The following is an 18783-nucleotide window of genomic DNA, read 5'->3' as shown; positions in this document are numbered from 1 at the left end:
CCCACACTGGCATGTCCCAGCCCTGGCACATCTGAGCCCACAGGCCTCTCTAAGCCCTTTCCTCTGTGGGAGGATGGCTCCTCTGGGAGGTCAAAGGGCTGATTTGATCATCGATAACAACAGAAAAACCTGCCTGGTGTCAGCTCTTATATACAGAATGGATAAACACCAAGGTACTACTGTATAGCACAGGGAACTATACTCAATATCCTACAAGAAACTATAATATTCTAAAAAGAATATTATAAAAGAATATTCTTTTCTTTAGCAAAAATATTTAGAAAAGAATATTCTCAAAGAATGCAAATATATGTATAACTGAATCACTAAGAAAAACCTGTCCTTGTCACCTACTTAAATCAAAGGTTGAGAGGTGATGGGATGTATTTTGCTGGTCAAAACAACGCTTATGAATAAATTTCAGCTGATGACACTAGAAATTAGGATATGCCACTTAATAAAATTTTAGATGGTAAGATCCAGAAACTGTGGGACGGATTTCCTTCACAGCTACAGGGCGAGGCTGAGCAGCCACCTCTGCAGATGGTGTTTGTGGTCTCTGGTTCACAAATGTGTACTATGTGCCAGGTGCCTGGGAGTCCTGTTATGTGAATAAGCAAAACACATTCAAATACACCCAATGTGAGGGCAGAGACACAACCAAACGTCCAAGAAGGGCCTGGCATGCACGGGGCAAAGGGTATGACTCCTGACCCTTATTAACATACAGTATCTCAAAATAAATGACCCAAAGTCAGGTAGTCCTAATTCAGAGCTTCCAGTGTAACAGGGTTTCTAAGAGAGTTTGGGGGATACAAATTTGAAGTTCAAACTACATGTCAACCAATGTGTTTATGTGTGATCACAAGAGAAAAACAGGAGAGGCTGCAGAATAAAAAAAACCATTCATGTTTTCTTCTTTAAAGAAAAAAAAAAATTACTATTTCAGTCTCTACACAAGCCTATGATGGGGGAATCTCATTCAAGCACCAGGAAACTGAGGCCTGAGAAATGATGCAACTTGTATAAGTGTTCTAAGCCAGACCTGGCCTCAAAACTGTACTTTATCTCTTACTATCTACATTACCTTTAAAAAGTTACTCAGTCTTTCCAAACCACAGAAGCAACATCCTGACAGTTTTTAATCTGACACTCCTGAGAGTAAAATATTCTGCTTCTGAGAAGCACAATTATTATAGTCCCCACACACTTGAAAATTAGCAAGCAAACAGCTAAACTTCTCTGTAATCCATTTATCCTCCCATTAAAACAAAAAAACTTTTTAATAGGAAGAATGTTATCAACCCATTTTAAAGAAGATAAATGACAGGTGAAGTTTAAAAAGCACATGGTAGAAACATTCTCCAGAGCTGATGGAGTAGAAATAAAGTAAAAGAGAGAGGACAGCTAGTTTAAGTCTTCTGTGTCCCTGTCTCCTGGCTAAGCATTTTAATAAACACACTTAACACCACCACTAACAAACTCTGTACATTCCGGGCACTGCACTAAGCACTTTACATATATGAACATATTCAACCCTCATGACACTCACACAAGGCAGTAACCTCATCTCCCAATAACACAGGGGAAGGAGGTTACTAGGGCGATTGTAAATAACAGGATTCATAAACAGCAGAACTAGACCCAAACCCAAAGCCCAAGCTCTTAACTACTTAGCTACCCACAAGGTACTCCCTACGCTATAAAGTGACAAATTATAGGAAAGCCTTCCCACGCAGCACATGTTCAGGAGAGATAAGTGGGTAGAAAAGAGAAAACAATGCATCATAAAGTAGATATGAAAAACCATCTCGGGTCCAGGGCAGAATCATTTGACTAGAGGGAGTTAGAATCACAGAATTTAGACTCTTAGAAGAGATCTAATCTCCACTGCGTATTTGGAATGTGGGGAAATTAAGGACAGATGTGCCCAGTACTGCACAGGGAGTCAGTATGAGCCCAAGGATTAAAACACAGGACTCTGGAATCTAGAAAATAAAAGCAATTAGTGAATATAACAAAAAAGGAACAGACTCACAGATACAGAGAACAGAGTGGGGGGGGGGAGGGGCAAGGCAGGGTGGGGGACTCAGAGGTACAAACTGCTGGGTATAAAATAAATACTCTACAAGGATGTATCATAGAGCACAAGGGGTATAGCCAATATTTTATAATAACTTTAAATGCAGTAAAATCTTGAAAAATTCTGAGACACTATGTTGCACACCTGAAACTTATATAAAACAACTCAGGTCTCTGTCTTTCAGGCCAGACAGAGCACACATGGAGAGTATGAGGTTACTCACCTGCTAAACACCACCTTACACCAATGCACTTTTCCCCCCAACAGATGAATTTAAAAAGAAAATATTTTAAAAACTACTGTAACCACAAAAAGAAAAAAGCCTGGGCATTTCTTATTTATTTTCACATATGACTCCCACTGAAGCTTTCTCTTCTAATGTCATCCACAGGAGTCATATTAGAAGGGAGCTGTTAGGGTCACAATGATTATACTGACACATTCAAAATCATCTTGGAGCCCCCAGAGGGACCACCAGAGCCGTTTCAGATTTGACCCCTACACAGTGACAGCTAACAGCAGCAATGCTTCTTGTGGAATAAAAATACATGTAAGAAAACGATCTCTTTGGAAAGTTTCTCTTGACACCCACTCAGACTGGCTATCCCTCCCACCACCCCTTCCCTCCTTCAACCTCAGGAGTTTGGAGGTTAAAATCGTGCATGTTGGATTAAAACTCCCACCTCAGTGGCTGCCCTGCGTTTGTTCCCCAGCTGATACAGCAGGTCTTCAGAGGCTAAGTGCTGAGTGCTGGTGGAAAGACCTCCATCTGCTCAGTGGTAAATGAGGAAGATCAGAAGGGAAGTGAGAACCGGCCACAGACCAGACCTCTGGCTTCCTGGGGTGCTGTGGATGTGCAGCCCGTGGTGGGATTGAAGTCTGCGAGAACCTCCCCCTACCAAACCCCAATCTCACTACCCGATTTAGGAGATGAGAGTGGAGAGTCAGAAAAACAGAGACAAACAGAAACAACAACAGCAAAAAAAAAAAAAAGAAAAACAAAACCCCAAACAAACCTAAAGGCAAGTCAAGACAGGGCATGGTGGGGTCATTCCTAATGACTGGGGCCAGCTTAGAAAGCAACAGGAAATATCAAATACAAAAAAAAAAAAAAAGAAAAGACCAGAACCCCAGCCTACTTTGGTTTTGCTTTAGTAGCTCTTTGGAACACGGAAATGTAAAACCTTGGTAAGGAAGCAACAAGCTTCATTTCCTCTCTCTCATTCTCTTCTGACCTTTACTGAACGTTCAGCAAAAGAGGATCTGTCTCGTTAAAATGACTCCTCAAGATGTGTTGTGGGGTGACAGATCTAGAGTCTAGTCCACCATCATCTCTTACCTGGATGTGGGTAAAATCAGCTACCTAATCGGGATTCATTCTTTTGAGTCCAGTCTCCCTATGGCCTTGTGAAGGATCCCCCTTCACTCCCTGCTTAAAAACACCCAAGGACGCTTCCAGCAGTGCAGTGGGAAAGCCAGCTCCTTGCCTCACTGACACTGTCCATGGATCCTGACTCCCCACCCTCTCTAACTTCATTTACAACCCACCTGCCTAGACTTGACACACAGTCACACTGACCTTCCTCAGTACGAAGGCCTGTTCCTACTTAGAGGCTCAGCACACGCTCTTCTCTCTGTCTGGAATGCTCTTACCCCAGATTATGGCATGACTGGGTGCATTTGCATCTTTCAGATGTTAAATCAAATGCCACCATCTTCAAGAGGCCTCCCCTGTCCTCAGTGTAAAGCCTGGACACTGTCTCTTGCTGTGGTAGGAGAGACAACATACCAGAAAAGAAATATTTTGTTGTTGTTTGTTTATCCTTCTCTGAATGTTGATTCCACAGGAGAGGCCCTGGCTGATGTGTTCACCAACTGTATCCCCAAGACCTGGAACCGTGCCTGGCACACGGTAAGAAAGTGGACAATAAATCTCTGCTCAGGGAAGGAAGACTTTAACTGGTCTGAGTCTAGATGCAGTTACCAATGAAACTGATTTACGAATGATTTAAATGTGTAGAGCATAATGCAAAATGAGGACGTTCCAAAAACACTCCCAAGCCTTGACCAGACAGACAAACACATACAAAAAACAAAAACAAGCTTTCCACCAAGAGAACAAGGTGTGCTATTAATTCCTCATCAGATGAGATATCTTGGAGGAAATGGAGAGACGGGAAAGGGACGTATCTGGGACGTTCTTATTTTAGGATCTATTGAGTGGATGCGGTTTTAGATTTCACGCACATGATGTCAACCTCAGCTGAACAGGGTCCCTTTATACTGTCTCTGGGTGCTGGGTGAATATGAGCTATTGACACTCTCGTTCAGAGAATGGCCTAGACTGACACAGACGTCTCCGATGCCAGTCAGCTGCAACTTCCCTCAAGGTCTTTCAAGACAGTGCCTGCCCTCCCGCTGTGCAGTCCCCGGGGACTTCTTCTTTCAGTATCAATCACCCATTCGCCTAGCTTCGAGGAAGCACGCAGGACATGTCGCACGAGCGCTAAGCACTTCATGTGGGTACTGTCTTCTTTCATGCTGTAAACAACCCTCGGAGGTGATAAGTTTTCCTGTTGAGATTTTGTAGGTGGCAAAACTGAAGGGTGGAGAAGTTGAGTAACTCGTCTCGGGTCAAGATGCTGTGACCTGGGGCAGAATCTCGGGACCATTAGTCGTATCAAAGTAGGACTCCTGGGCGTCCCCTGCAGTTCACGGGGACCAGAGTAGGAAAAGGAGAGACAGTGAGGAAGGAAGAAGCACAGGAGGCATAAAAGAAGCAGAGGAAGAAAGGAAAACGGGCCGGGGTTGGGGCAGTGATAAAGAAGGCGAGAATTCCGTTAACCAAGGATGAATAATCTGCTTTACAAAAAATACTAAGAAGTAACAGCTGCTGTGTGCCAGCTCTGTCCAGAGACCTTTCTTTTCTTTCCATGGGCCATTTACATTCTCTCCTAACACTCTGAGGGAGATTCCAATCCTGCATCACTGTACAGGTGAGAAAACTGAGGCTCAGAGAAGGTAAATAATGGACCCCAGCTCACAAGCTTACAGAGCTAGGAAGAGGCAGCTCACACTTATGCTCAGTCGTGTCCAACTCTTTGCAACCCCATGGACTGTATGTAGCCTGCCAGGGTCCTCTGTCTGTGGGATTATCTTGGCAAGAATAACCCACTGGCGTGGGGTGCCATTTCCTCCTCCAGGGGATCTTCCTGACCTGGGGATTGAACCTGTTTCTCCTGAGGCTGTTGCGCTGGCAGGCGGGTTCTTTACCACTGAGTCCCCTGGGAAGCCCAGGAAAAGTTGGAATAGGACATCAATGCAGGCATCTGACTCCATGGTCCACGGCCTGCAATGCTGGGTCACATTACTTCTGTTACGAGCTGTGGCACTAGTGGTAAAGAACTCCCCTGCCAATGTAAGGGTGCGGGAGACACGGGAGATCTCTGGGTTGGGAAGTAATACCCAGGAGAAAGGACAACCCACTCCAGTATTCTTGCCTGAAGAATCCCATGGACAGAGGAGCCTGGCAAGCTACAGTCCATGGGGTCACAAAGAGTTGGACATGATTGAGCACCCACAATTATTAGTCTTACACATTAAATCACACGTGGCTGAGGCATTTTATACATCACCTTGATCGCCAGGCATCACACTATTCTGGAAGAGCTTGATCTAGATCCACCAAACCACAGCTGCCTGGTTCCAGCCATCATCTGAAAGCAAGGTCAGAGGGGTGCAAAAAGTTTTTGCAATCACCATTCCTTCGCTATCTCCTGCAGTTGCCAAGACGGCTTCTCTATGTTTGTTGATGATTTTCAGTGAGTACCAGGAAGGAATCAACTCCTGCCTCTTGTACTGCCGGTTCTGTCCTACTTATGTGAGCACTCTGGGCACAGGATGATTATTCATGGGTTAGGTGGCTGCCTGGGCCTGACTCCATTATTCTGGGCTTAAGAATGCAGTCCAGCACACAGTGCAGTTGATTCACTGTGGAGAAACTCTGGAGCATGTGTTCATTCATTCACTCAACCAATACTCAGCACTTCCTAAATGCGAGCACTCTTCTGGGTACTAAGATACCCATAAATGAGATCCACAGGACACTGTCTCTGAAGCTTGTCTCACAGTGTGATTTCTCAACACTGGCGCCATTGACATTTGAGGCTGGACAATTCTTTGTTGTGGGGTCTGCTCCCACACACTGTAGGATTTTTAGCAGCCTCCCTGGCCTCAATCCACTAGACGCCGGTACTCCTTCCTTCCATGTGACAATTATATGTCTCCAGACCCTGACAAGCGTCTCCCAAGGGACGAAATGGTCCCTGATTGAGAACAACTGCTCTAAAGATAAGGAGAAAAAGTGAACAAGGGTTGGGGAGTAGAAGACAGATTGGAAGTTGGGGATTGACATGTAAACACTTCTATATTTAAAGCAGATAACCAACAAGGACCAACTGTATAGAACAGGGAATGCTGCTCAATATTACATAATAACCTGAAGGGGAAAAGACTTTGAAAAAGAATAGATACATGTACATGTATAACTAAATCACTTTGCTGGACACCTGAAACTAACACAACACTCTTAATCAACTATGCTCCATGATAAAAGAAAAAAAAATGAAACAAGATATTTTCAGATAAGAATAGGGCTCTGAAATAGCTCAGCTGGCAATGCAGTGAAGTTCTGAGCATGTGCAAAGAATATGCTTCGAAACTGACTTCTTACCCAGGAAGCACAAAACTTGAGGAAGTAGATGGAGAAAAGTTACATTGGACCACAGCTCTTGACAGGTGGCTCCCAGGAGAGACTGGAAGGATAACCTTGTTTTCTGGATGTTAGCATTCAACTGCTAGCCCCTTTCTGCCTGGCAGAGGTTGGAGAAAAGCAAACAAGAATAGCTATTTCTGTGGCTCCAGCATCACTTGGCAAGCAAGCTCAGTCAGCTTTAGCAGACATTCCCCAGGGAATATATTCTCATAAAAGACAATCCCTTATCAGATTATCTCCTGATCTCATAAGACAGGTGAAAAGAAAAGGCAGGTTTGAAAGAAAGAAACAGAAAGAGAAAAATGGTGGGGAGGGAGGAAGGGGATAACTTATTAAGCCTGGAGCTGAAGGCCATCAGGAGAAACCAGCCTGGTGTCAATGAGGCGTGCGCAGGTTTTAGAATCAGGAGGTCTGGGTGTGTGTCCCAGTTCTGTAACGTAACTAAGAGTGTGGCCTGAAAATCAGACTCTCTCTCAACCTCAGTATATGTGCCTATAAAACGGGAATGCCAAGAATCAATCTCATTTAGCTTTGTCTCTTGTATTAATGCAGGTTGAACCTATTGTAAAATTTACTTCAAAGGTCAGAAAGTAGTCATATCACCAGTCATACACTCAATTTATTGGGCACAGATTATGCATTAGGATTTGTGCGAAGTGCCTGACATGCTTTACTGAACTTACTCTAGTGCAGTGTCTTATAATTAGTGGAAATGATTTATAAGCTGCTGAGTACTATTATGTGAACTGTAAGTGGTTATTTTCAGTTGGTTAAGTGACTGTTTTCCTCAAGAAAAAAGTTCTCCCAGATTATTAAGAGGTCAAGCTGTCATATTAGTGTTGAACAGTTTAACTCCACCAGTTAAACCCTGGAGAGAGCAGGCAACTCAACAGCTGGGGATTAATTCCATTCTGATTTCTCAGTGATAATCAAGAGATTAACTCAAAATCACCATTTGCAGCTGCCTACATGCACAAAAGGGGCTTCCCACATGGGCTTCCCAGGTGGTACAGTGGTAAAGAATCTGCCTGCCAACGCAGGAGACTCAAGAGAAGTAGGTTTGCTCCCTGGGTAGGGAAGATCCCCTGGAGGAGGAAATGACAATCCACTCCAGTATTCTTGCCTGGAAAATTCAGCGGACAGAGAACCTGGCGGGCTATAGTCCGTAGGGCTGCGAAGAGCTGGACACAACTGAGCAACTGAGCAAGATTACAAGCATGTGCACACAGCTGGGAAAACTCTTGCAAACTCTTGCTCCTTGTCTGATTGACACCAAACCATGTCTTGGGCTAACTACTCTTGTTTTCACCAACACAAAATGGAAATTAATACATGTTGATCGTGTTGTCCATGTCCTGTGCTTTGACATGCATTTTATCCATCAAATTCTCACAACCATCCTGCAAAGTAGATAGTTATGACGTGCCAAAGGGTCCCAGGTAATAAGGGGCTGAGCCAAGTTCAAGGAGGAGCTCATCAAAGGACAAGGGGGAAAACAGGTGACCTGTCTTCACAGAAGCTTCTTCATGGAAGCAGCTGCCGTGAAAACAGGGTTCTCTCTATATATTCAGGCTCTGCGTCATTTTCCAATTAGAAACTCTGATGAGACACTGTTAAATGTTTATTTTCAGGAAACCATGGAGGATGTGTCTGCCTTTTTTTCCCCCCCAGAAAGAAACATCCTCTTTACTTAAAACCAGTTGTTAGGCTGTATTTTTAGACATCATGGTACAGTATAAATGAGTCAAAAAAGAAAAGAAAAAAAGCGGGAGGGTACAGATACTGTAAACAGGAAAAGTCACAAAGTGGAACCAAGAAAAGCTGAGAAGACTGTCCGGGCCAAGGGGGATTTTCATTCCTGTCTGCCTTTCAGGTTGACCAGAAAAAAGTTCTCCGGTCGCTGGGTAGAAATTGGAAATTTTAGCTTCAGTGATCATGCAAGTAGCAGACACCCTGTGGTTTGGAAACTTTTTGCTTTGCCAACTGTCAGTTTTCTCTTTTCCCGTGAAAAACAGCCTGTAGGAAGGAGTGAAAGTACTGCATCTTTCAAAAAGTTAAAGACAAGCACAGCTCAGGTGGAGGGATGTTAAAAATAAACTGCTGTATTTGTAACTGAAAGATACCCTCAGTACTGTTTATTCAGTAAGGCACATTTGGAAATTTGGACTCGATATAAGCCATCCACAGAGCAAACAAATTACATACACTGCCATACAAACCTAAGAATAAAAAAAATTAATCAGAAAACCTAAATCAACTTTACACTAATTTTAGAAGACATACTTATTGTCAGAGTTTTCATGTTTCAATTTTTTCATTGGCCTTGCTAGAATGTCTCTGATTTATGCTTTTCAAAAATCTCTTGGTTCTTTGGGTCCATGTATAAGTAGAGGATAAAACAGATTCTTAGGGAGTTTATAATTATTACACTAGTAATACAAATGGATTCTACTAGATCCAGAATCCTATCTTGGTTGATAGAAATGTCTATTTGAGTAGGGGGATTTAGAAAAGCATTACCAAGTAGTGAAAACAGAAAAGTCAATTCATTTAGGACAATAAAGAAAAATTCTTAATGTCCAGGACTCCTTTTACCATCACAGAACAAACCATCCCCCTCAGCCTTGATACTTCTAAGATTCAATGATGAAACTTTAACGTCATCTAATGCTGGTTGTGGTTTCAAAGAGGATTCAGTCTTTTTTTGAGCCTAATATTGGATTCAAAGATTAAAACAGAGCAACCCCAAAACTGGAAGGCCACAGGTCAGAGAGACGAGAGAAATTCATAACAGGAGCCCAAGAAGACTTCTGGGTGAGTACTAGGAAACACAACGAGGGGAAAAGAATCCACTGAGGCAGCCATCCCCTAACAGCTCGTGGGCATCTACTGTCCTGTTTTCAAGCTGGTTTTTACGTGCAACCAATATTAAAAATTAAGGTATATCAACTTATATCTTTTACTCCCTCTTACTATTCTCTTTGTTCTTGAGGTTATCAACATCTAGCGAATCAGTACGGCAGCAATTCTATTTAGTGACGCCTAATGCTCATCTTTTCCCAACTCGGTGTTAACCCTGATGACGTGAAGTCAGTCAAGGCGAGAGTATTACTGGAAATTGGGCATGGACATTGGCAAATGCTATCTGCTGGCCTGGGCTTCACGGATGGCTCAGTGGTGAAGAACCCACCTGCCAATCCAGGAGATGCGGGTTTGATCTCTGGGTCAGAAAGATTCCCTGGAGGAGGAAATGGCAACCCACTCCAGTATTCTGGTCTGGAAAATCTCATACACAGAGGAGCCTGCTGCCCTACAATCCATAGGGTTATAAAAGAATCAGATACAACTCAGCGACTAAACAAGAACAACTGATCAGTGCCCTTGTCCCCAGCGAGCTGGCTGTTAAACATTTACCAGCATACCACTGGAGAAGCTCAGTGGGAGAAGGGGGTCTGGGGGGAGGACACTGCTCAGAGCTCCAGGTCAGGATGCTGAGACCACTGAGAGGCCACGTGACAGAGGTGAAAGAACAGAGATTTTCGGCCCAGACGTAACTCTGTTCAAAGCTCAGCTGACTCAACTTTCTTAGGACTTACTTATTACATCTCTAAAATGGGACTAAGGATAGCTACTGACAGAAAGAAGAGCCTGGCGAAAAGAGGCGGACGTAAACAGTGCCTGTTGTACTTTATGATTATATTTGAAAAGTCCCCAGTGGGCTAGCTCACTGCTGAGGTTTTCTCGCGCCAGGACTAGGATGCTCATATCAAATGCTCAGTGTCATTTGCTTTTCCTGTTATTTCGGTACCGGAATGTAAGCTTCACTTACTGCTGCTTTCCTAGCCCCTAAGCCAATACCAAGATCACTGTAGGACAAAGTAAGCATGAATGAATTTCCCTTCATTTTCAGCTCCTGATCCCCTTCTGGGTTTTCTGCCCGTTTCTACTGTTAAGGTCTCACTAGCAAGTGAGGGACTCCTTTGCCTCTTAATTGCCAGGTTCCAGCCAGCTGTGTTGCTGCTACCCTTCTGGAGTCAATAAAACCGCTGGAACTAACTCTTCTCCTGCTAAAGCAGACCGCCGTGACCTTAAAGCCTCGGTGAAAGACGCTTCCAGGTTTTCATCACAAGCAGAACCAAGCCTGTGTCATTCTGCTCTGTCGGCAAGTTCCCCCTGCTTCTATTCCTGCTCTGAAATAATCTCAGTTCCGTTCTGCCCCCATCAGAATGGGTGAGCCTTGTGAGAGGAAATCTCGCCCCACACTTGGGGCTGTCACCAGGGCGAACCAAATATTTCCCCGGCGGCCCCGCCTCAGCCCTGTTTCTCAGATGCGCTCTCCTAGAGCGGCATTTCTGAAGGGAGGGGACTGTGGTCATTTAAAAAAGGCTGGGTGTCTCTGGTGAGAGTGGCCTGGATGGTGGATTATGCAAACTCAGGAGGAAGTCACCAGTTTCCAGAACTTCTAGTACCTAATCACACTTGCTTTAGTCAGAGGGGTTAAGCAGGGTGGAGCTGCCCGCTTAGCTAGGGCAGGGTAGTGGCTGGGAGCAGCCCTGAGGGAGTCCAGTGGGCACGATGCCTGACCCTGGCTCTGCCTCGAGCTAGCTGGGCACTTCAGGCAAGCCACTTACCTTCTCTGAGTAGTTGCTATAAAATGGGGATAGTTTTGCCTGGGGCATTGTAGCATCCCATGGGTGTGTGTGCTAAGTCGCTTCAGTCCTGTCTGACTCTTTGCGATGCTATAGACTGTAGCCTGCCAGGCTCCTCTGTCCATGGGATTTGCCCAGGCAAGAATATTGGAGTGGGTAGCCATGTCCTTCTCCAGGGATCTTTTCAAACCAGGGAACAAACTTAAGTCCCTCGTGTCTCCTGCATTGGCAGGCAGGCTCTTTACCACTAGCGTCACCTGGGAAGCCATAAGAAGCAGCTTATTACTTAATAGTGCATTATTTAACAAGTGCAATGCTCAAGACCATAGACTCTGAAGTTAGAGACTTGGGTTTAAACCCCAGCTCTCCTCAGTAGCACCTGTGTGGTCTTATACAGGTATTTGGCTTCACTTTGAGCCCTGGTCTGAAAGCAGAAACAACAAGAGCACCCCCCGCCAAGAGCTGGAAAGAGTACATAAGATAACACACATAAAATGCTTAGCAGAGCACACACCTTACAAACACACTTCTCACTAACAAAAACCAAGGAATTTCTACAGGGGCTTCCCTGGTGGCTCAGTGGTAAAGAACCTACCAGCCCAAGGATAACTCTGGTTACTATGAGACGAGGCTGGAGATGGATGACAAAAATCAAAGACAGAAAGAACGAGAAGATCACTTCATTGGGCCTCACCTATAAAATGGACATACAAATATGACTAAGTTTATCAGCTTACTGTGAGGATTAAATGAATGAATAAACATAAAGTGCACAGCACATGGTCTAAGTCCTGTCTGACTCTTCGATCCCCTGGACTATAATCCACCAGGCTCCCCTGTCCACAGGATTTCCCAGGCAAAAATACTGGAGTGGGTTGACATTTCCTTCTCCAGGGGATCTTCCTGACCCAGGGATTGAACCTGCGTCTCCTGAGTCTCCTAGATTGACAGATGGATTATTTACCACTGAGTCATCTGGGAAGCCCATAGTGACTATTACTTTCTTATAATAAATACTAAAGTGATTCTGTTTTAATTATCTCTTCCAAACTCTTGCTGGTTAATATCCAGATACAGATCCCCCACTCTTTTTAGATCCCTCGATTTCTACCTTTGTTATCAATTCAGCTGATGGGTTGGTAACATATCTCTGTTCACTGGTAAATCTATAACATGTAAATCTATAATGTTTACAAGTCTACTTCAGGTCATGGTGAAGGTTCATGGTGAACTCTATTCAGTTCCCTTTCTTTTTCCTATGAAATGTAATGTTGGCCTAGAAAATGAAACTTTGTGTAAAATATTAGTTTTAGATGGAGAAGGAAATGGCAACCCACTCCAGTACTCTTGCCTGGAAAATCCCATGGACAGAGGAGTGTGGTGGGCTATAGTCCATGGGGTCACAAAGAGTCGGACACGACTGAGTGACTAAACTTTCACTTTTTAGTTTTAGAATCAGTTCTGTCTTGAACTTGGGACAGTTTTTGCATCTGTAAAATAGGAACTGAGATACACAGGGTTAAGCACGGACTTCAGCACTAGGCAACCCTAGATGCAAGGCTTGACTCCAGAAATTAGCTGGTGGAACCCTGGACAATTCATATAACCCCTGTAAGTGGGTTTTTTTTTAATTTGAAAAATATGGACAGTAACAGTATCTACCTCATGGAGTTCAGGCTAAAACACAAGAATGGGTGGGAAAAACCCCACACAGCACCTGCCATTCTGTGTTAGCCATGATGAATGATGGTGACTATTGAACCTGCCACAGGCGCGGTGTGACTACATGGACCACTAAGAAAAGTGTTCTGCAGGCCCCAGAAAAGGCAGAAAACATCTGGGTCTGGAAAACACGTCAATGGGACAGGTTGATGGCACAGACAAAACATCCTCAAGCAGGATGCTCTGTACACACAAGAAGGTAAACAAATCAGAAACAGTCTAGTCAGATCAGGAGAACTCCCCTCCATGCTTTCATCTCACAGGAATGGAAGGTTCCCACGGGGGTCTTCTTGACCAAGGGGGTCCAGCTTCAGAGCTGGCCTGATTCAATCAGAAGAAAGCGTCCATCATCCTGCAGACCACCTACTCCTCCACCGCTCGCTCCCTGCCCACCCTCCCTGGTCTTGTTCTCCTTTTCCCCTAAATCCCTGGCTCCAGCCACACTGGTCCTCTTCTAGTTCTCCCTCTATATGATCTCATCCACACCTCAAAGCATGAGGAGGTTTGGAAAGTGACTGGCTAAACCAATTTGTTCTTAAAAACACAGATTAAACATTCATTTCTCATAGAGGTCATTGTGTAATGGTTACGAGTAAAGACTCTGAAGTCAGCTCGCCCAGGGTTCAAATCCTGACTTCGATGTTTTGCTAGGGGCACCACGTGGGCAAACGACCTCATCTCTGTGTTCTTCTGTTTCCTGATCTGAGTAATGGAAACAGTACGAGTGCTTTGCCATGAGATGTGAATAAGCTGATGCACAGGGTGTCTGGAATAGCCGTGGGCTCCATAACTCTGACTATGAGTGTGAGTTGTGTTCTTTCGGCTCTCTATACTTCTCTTTTGTAGCATTTCTCACAATTGCAATTAAAAGAATGATGCACTTTGTTGTATAATATCTACCTCCAGGGACCCTGTCTGTCTTCTTAATCACTGGACCCTGAGCTTATAGCTGGTACCGTGTAGAAGCAGCTGCTCAGTAAGTGTCTGCTGGATGAAAAAATGGAGTTGCTTATTCATTTTTTAAAAACTGAGAGCACAATCGAGTGTTCTTGTCTCACATAAAATATTTAAAAGCTATCACTAGTTGATGAGTAGCTTCTTTTAAAAAGAAGGAAAAAAGGATAATATAAAAATAAGATCTTTGGTATGTTGGAACTCAGTACTTGTTTTAAGAAAGAGGGGCGCTTGCACTTCAGGTGAGCGCTTGGGGATGTGTATGGTTACTGCAAACAAGTTCCTAGCATTGCGACTCAAATATAGTGCTTACTGTGTAATCTCTGCAGATTTTCAGATGAATCCCTAAAGCCAGGCGACTGCTCTAATGGTGAACAGAACAATTACTTACAAGTCCCACTTGAGTGACCTTACTCTCAACACAAGGCCAAATACCAAGAGGGTGCCTGCCTCCTCCACACTCCAGTTGTTGGTAGACCTACGACTCTTCTCAGAGATGTGCTATAAACAGCTGCAGAACCTCCTCTGCAGGTGGAAGGACTTGCCCTTAGGTTCTAAATACCTTGCATGGAGTCCACAACAATTCCCGGATCACACACTTCTAGTGGGCTTGAATAAGGTTAAGTGCTAAAGAGTTCTCCAAAAAAGCTCTTTTCTCAGGTATCACACACAGAGGCCAACTCGTTTCTCACCATTTCTCTGAGCGACAAATACATTTATCCCATTTCCCCTGCTGGGATACGGGACTTCTTACAAGTCTATTAATGTGGGTAGAGGGGTTGGCAAACAACACCCTCCAAAGCATAAGCAAAACCTGTGTGTGAGAATCTTCCAGGAAGAGTTTCTATAACTTTTGTCAGATTTATATTCTGTGTTCATGTCCTTAAAATGGTTTAGAACTAGGTCTTTTTTTTTTTTTTTTTTTTTTTTTTTAACTGTAGCCCACTAGGCCCCTCTACCCACGGGCTTCTCCAGGCAAGAGTACTGGAGTGGGTTGCCATTTCCTTCTCCAAAAGGAACTATAGAAAGAAAGTGAAGTCGCTCAGTCATGTCCGACTCTTTGCGACCCCATGGACTGCAGCCTACCAGGCTCCCGCATCCATGGAATTTTCCAGGCAAGAGTACTGGAGTGGGTTGCCATTTCCTTCTCCAAGAACTAGGTCTTTTAAAGTGATGAACACTTGACCTCAATCAGGCCCAAGACGCAACTCTGCAATGGACATATGGTAATTCATTACTTATTTGTGAAGCTATGCCCAGTGAAATCCAGACAAGTGTCTGCAAGGTCAAGTGATCTCGTGTATCCAAGAGGAGAGAAGGCTGATGGATATCCTAATGAGGACAAGAGATGGGGTATTGAATAACTGATTCACACTCATGCCATCATGTGAATCATTAAGGGCCCTGAAAAAAATTATGCATTCATTAGTTTGTACACTCAGTCTTCTGGTGATGTTGACATATCTTCATGGCACCCTTGTCTTTCTTTGCTGTACTTGAGATGCATGCTGTGTGCTAAGTTGCTTCAGTCGTGTCTGGCTCTGTGCGACCCCATGGACTGTAGCCCCACAGGCTCCCCCGTCCCTGGGATTTCCCAGGCAATAATACTGGAGTGCGTTGCCATGCCCTTCTCCAGGGGATCTTCCCGACCCAGGGATCGAACCTGCATCCCCGGCGTCTCCTGCATTGGCGGGTGCGTTCTTTACCAGTAGTGCCCCCTGGGAAGCCCTGTACTTGGGACAGATGGATAATAATATTACCTAATGATAGCAACTGCCAGTTACTATGTATGTATTGAGTGACAAAGGCCAGCTCTAATCCTCTCAACAATCTAGTAAGATAATTGTAATTATGTCTGTCATGACACCAGAGAGGTTACTCGGTTCATAAGTGACCATGCAGGATTCATGTGCTAAGACTCTTGCCACTTCCTCTTCCTGTTTCATGTGGATACACCCTACCAAAAACAGAACCTTCCCCAGTGGACTCCTGAATGCTTTAGGGTGTCACTGTTTGCTGTAATTGACATGTTTCAATTTCTACCTAAAAACACCTGTTGGTTGAATCTTTTGACCTCAAAATCATAATAATTAAATTCTACTACTCACAGCCATGTTATATCAACAGCTTTTCTACTCCCCAGGAGTAAGCAGTAAATGAACTAAACGGCAAGCTTGGAAGACTTACCAAGAGTCACTGAAGAATTCCAATTTGCACTCCCCCCACTGGTCAGGGCTTCATATAGTCACTGCATCTCATTAACCTTTGTAAGCCTGAGTCTGGCAGGTTGTTGGTGCAGGAGACCCCCAGAAAATAGGTGTTGGCTTCTAAGGAATTTGGAATCCAAGGAGCAGTGTCAAATTTCAACACAAGAGATGTATCCATGACCCACAAGGTCCAGATTTCTTCCTGGATAACACCTCCATATATGATTTCAGTCTGCAGCCTGGGAAACTTCTTCATTTTCTACTTTGCCAACCTCCCATCGCTCCTACTCATGGACTGCCCCTGGCTCAACAGGCTTCTGAGTCATTATAGCCCATGTCCAGCATCTCTTTTTATGAAAAGGAAAATATCAGTGGAAAGGAAGGAAGAATGGAGAGAAGAAGGAAAAGGAGAGGAAAAGAGGAATGAGGAGAGGGAGATGGTGGCCAGCAGAAAGGGAGAGACAGATGCAACTGGTCTGTAAGGAATCTAGGGGACTTCCTTGGTGATTCAGTGGCTAAGACTCCACACTCCCAATGTAGGGAGCCAGGGTTTGATCCCTGGTTAGGGAAGTAGGTCCCATATGACACAGCTAAGAGTTTAAATGCCACTAAAGATTCTGCATACCATAACGAAGACTGAAAATCCCTCAGGTTGCAGCTAAGACACGATGCAGCCAAATAAACAAATACAAAAAAAGAATCTGTAGTTATCTCACATAATTAAAGTTAGAGCATTTCGAAGCTGAAAAGGGGTCTTGGCACTAGACTAATGCCTTCACCCACGAATGTGGGTTGGGAGGACTGGACTGGATGGGAAAAAGTCAGCTCACGAAGACCTCAGAGCTCATCAGTCAGGGGCAGACCCAGACCTAGCATCCACTACTCTCCCTCACAGTGCTCTTTAGATAAAGATTTCCTACTGTGGAAGGTCAGCTTCTGAACCAATCTCATTCCTGACTGCAAAACCTGAATATAAAACATGTCTAACAGAAAGGGTGGGATACAGTAAAGTCTTGAAACAAGTATAAACTCTGCTGACTAGTTCATTCTAACTTGCAAGGAGAGAAGAAAACCAAAAGAGGAAACAAACCAAGACAGGACAGAAGTGAACATATACTTTACAGCACCACCTAAAAAGGCTTGTTTTAAGGGGAAAAAAAAAAGCATCTAAAATAAACAGAGAATGAGCTCAACATCATCCTTTGCTGTTGCTGCTTTTATTGGAATGATAAACTGTCTGACTAACTTTGTCAGATTACAGTAACATATATTACTGTTTATTTTACCTGTATTCAGCTTAATCTTTCTAGTTTAGAAAAAGTTTTTCATTTAAAAATTTTCATAGTTTTCCAACATTAAGCAAGAGGAAGTCTCAACTGGAGTTTCATGGAATCCAGATCAGGGACAAACAAATATGTCTCATTCTTGAATTATGATCTTGAGACAGACATCTACTAAGAGCTAACTAATGTATTCAGGCTCAGACAATATTTTCAAAGCAACGAGAAAGTCTTTTAGTATGTTTTTATCTAGTACTGCAGCTTGTTATGACTAGTGCAAGACTGCTGCTTCTTCTCTTGGGGTCCTTCATGTACCTGCTCACTGGTTTCTGCCAGCAGTTGGAAGCAGCTAGAAGCAGCCCATAATAAGAAGCAGAGTCTCCTTTGGGATGCAGCTCCCACATCTCTATTCCAAGAGAGAAATGAGTGCATGAGAAGAAACTCATGCTGCATGAAATGCAGAGATACTGGAAGTCAGACAAAGCAACCAGCTGGTCCTAGAAATAGCATTGTGGGGACACAGTATAAAACCAGGGCTCTGCAGAGAGGGCCTCTGGGACTGTGTCCTGCTCCCTACTGCAACAGGAGATCTTAGAAACATTCCTCCACCACTCTGGATTTCCAACTACTCAGTAAGAGCAGGAGGGGACTGGACAAAGTGACTTACAAGGTTTCTTCCAGCTCAAATAGTCCATAGTGTAAGTACATTTAACAATCCTGCTCAACCAGTGGCATTTGTCCACCGCCCATCTCCCACCCTTCCCACTGCTATTGAGCACTCCTCCATGGTGAGGGTGTGGTGGGAATGGGGTACTTGACGGTAATAACCTCCCTTCCAATAGTCATCAGTACAGTTTCCTGTGTATTCCAAATGAATGACCAAATAAATGGTGCACTGGAACACAGAGAATGTGCCCTGGAGTGGAATTTGGTGTTTCTGGGAATATTTTAGCTTCTCTGCTAAGAGATGTAGTTCCTGATTCCTGAAAGCACTGCATGACAAAATGGTCTTACTTCTAGGCAGGTTTTATGTTCTGATTCTTAAAAGCAGGATCATCTCACATGGGTCTATGTCACCATAATAGAATCCAGGCAATTGGACTGCATTTTGGAT

The 18783-nt window shown here is 44.0% G+C and overlaps 1 protein-coding gene across 5 annotated transcripts in view; it reads right to left on the bottom strand.

Moving 5' to 3' along the window:
• The window catches only part of FRMD4B (FERM domain containing 4B), a 347554-nt gene that overhangs the window by 138066 nt on the left and 190705 nt on the right, over positions 1-18783 (bottom strand). Inside the window, exon 1 of one of the 5 annotated variants that reach the window (XM_065933301.1) lies at positions 2767-2785. The exons of the other annotated variants lie outside the window; for them this stretch is intronic. The gene's annotated coding sequence lies outside the window, so the exon portion shown is untranslated. Of the gene's footprint in view, positions 1-2766; positions 2786-18783 lie in introns of those variants that run through there. 5 annotated transcript variants of the gene reach the window in all.

Source organism: Muntiacus reevesi, chromosome 4, assembly GCF_963930625.1.
Source record: "Muntiacus reevesi chromosome 4, mMunRee1.1, whole genome shotgun sequence".
NCBI lineage: Eukaryota > Metazoa > Chordata > Mammalia > Artiodactyla > Cervidae > Muntiacus > Muntiacus reevesi.
The sequence above is the reverse complement of the archived record's forward strand: the minus strand, read 5'-3'. Positions and strand labels throughout refer to the sequence as shown.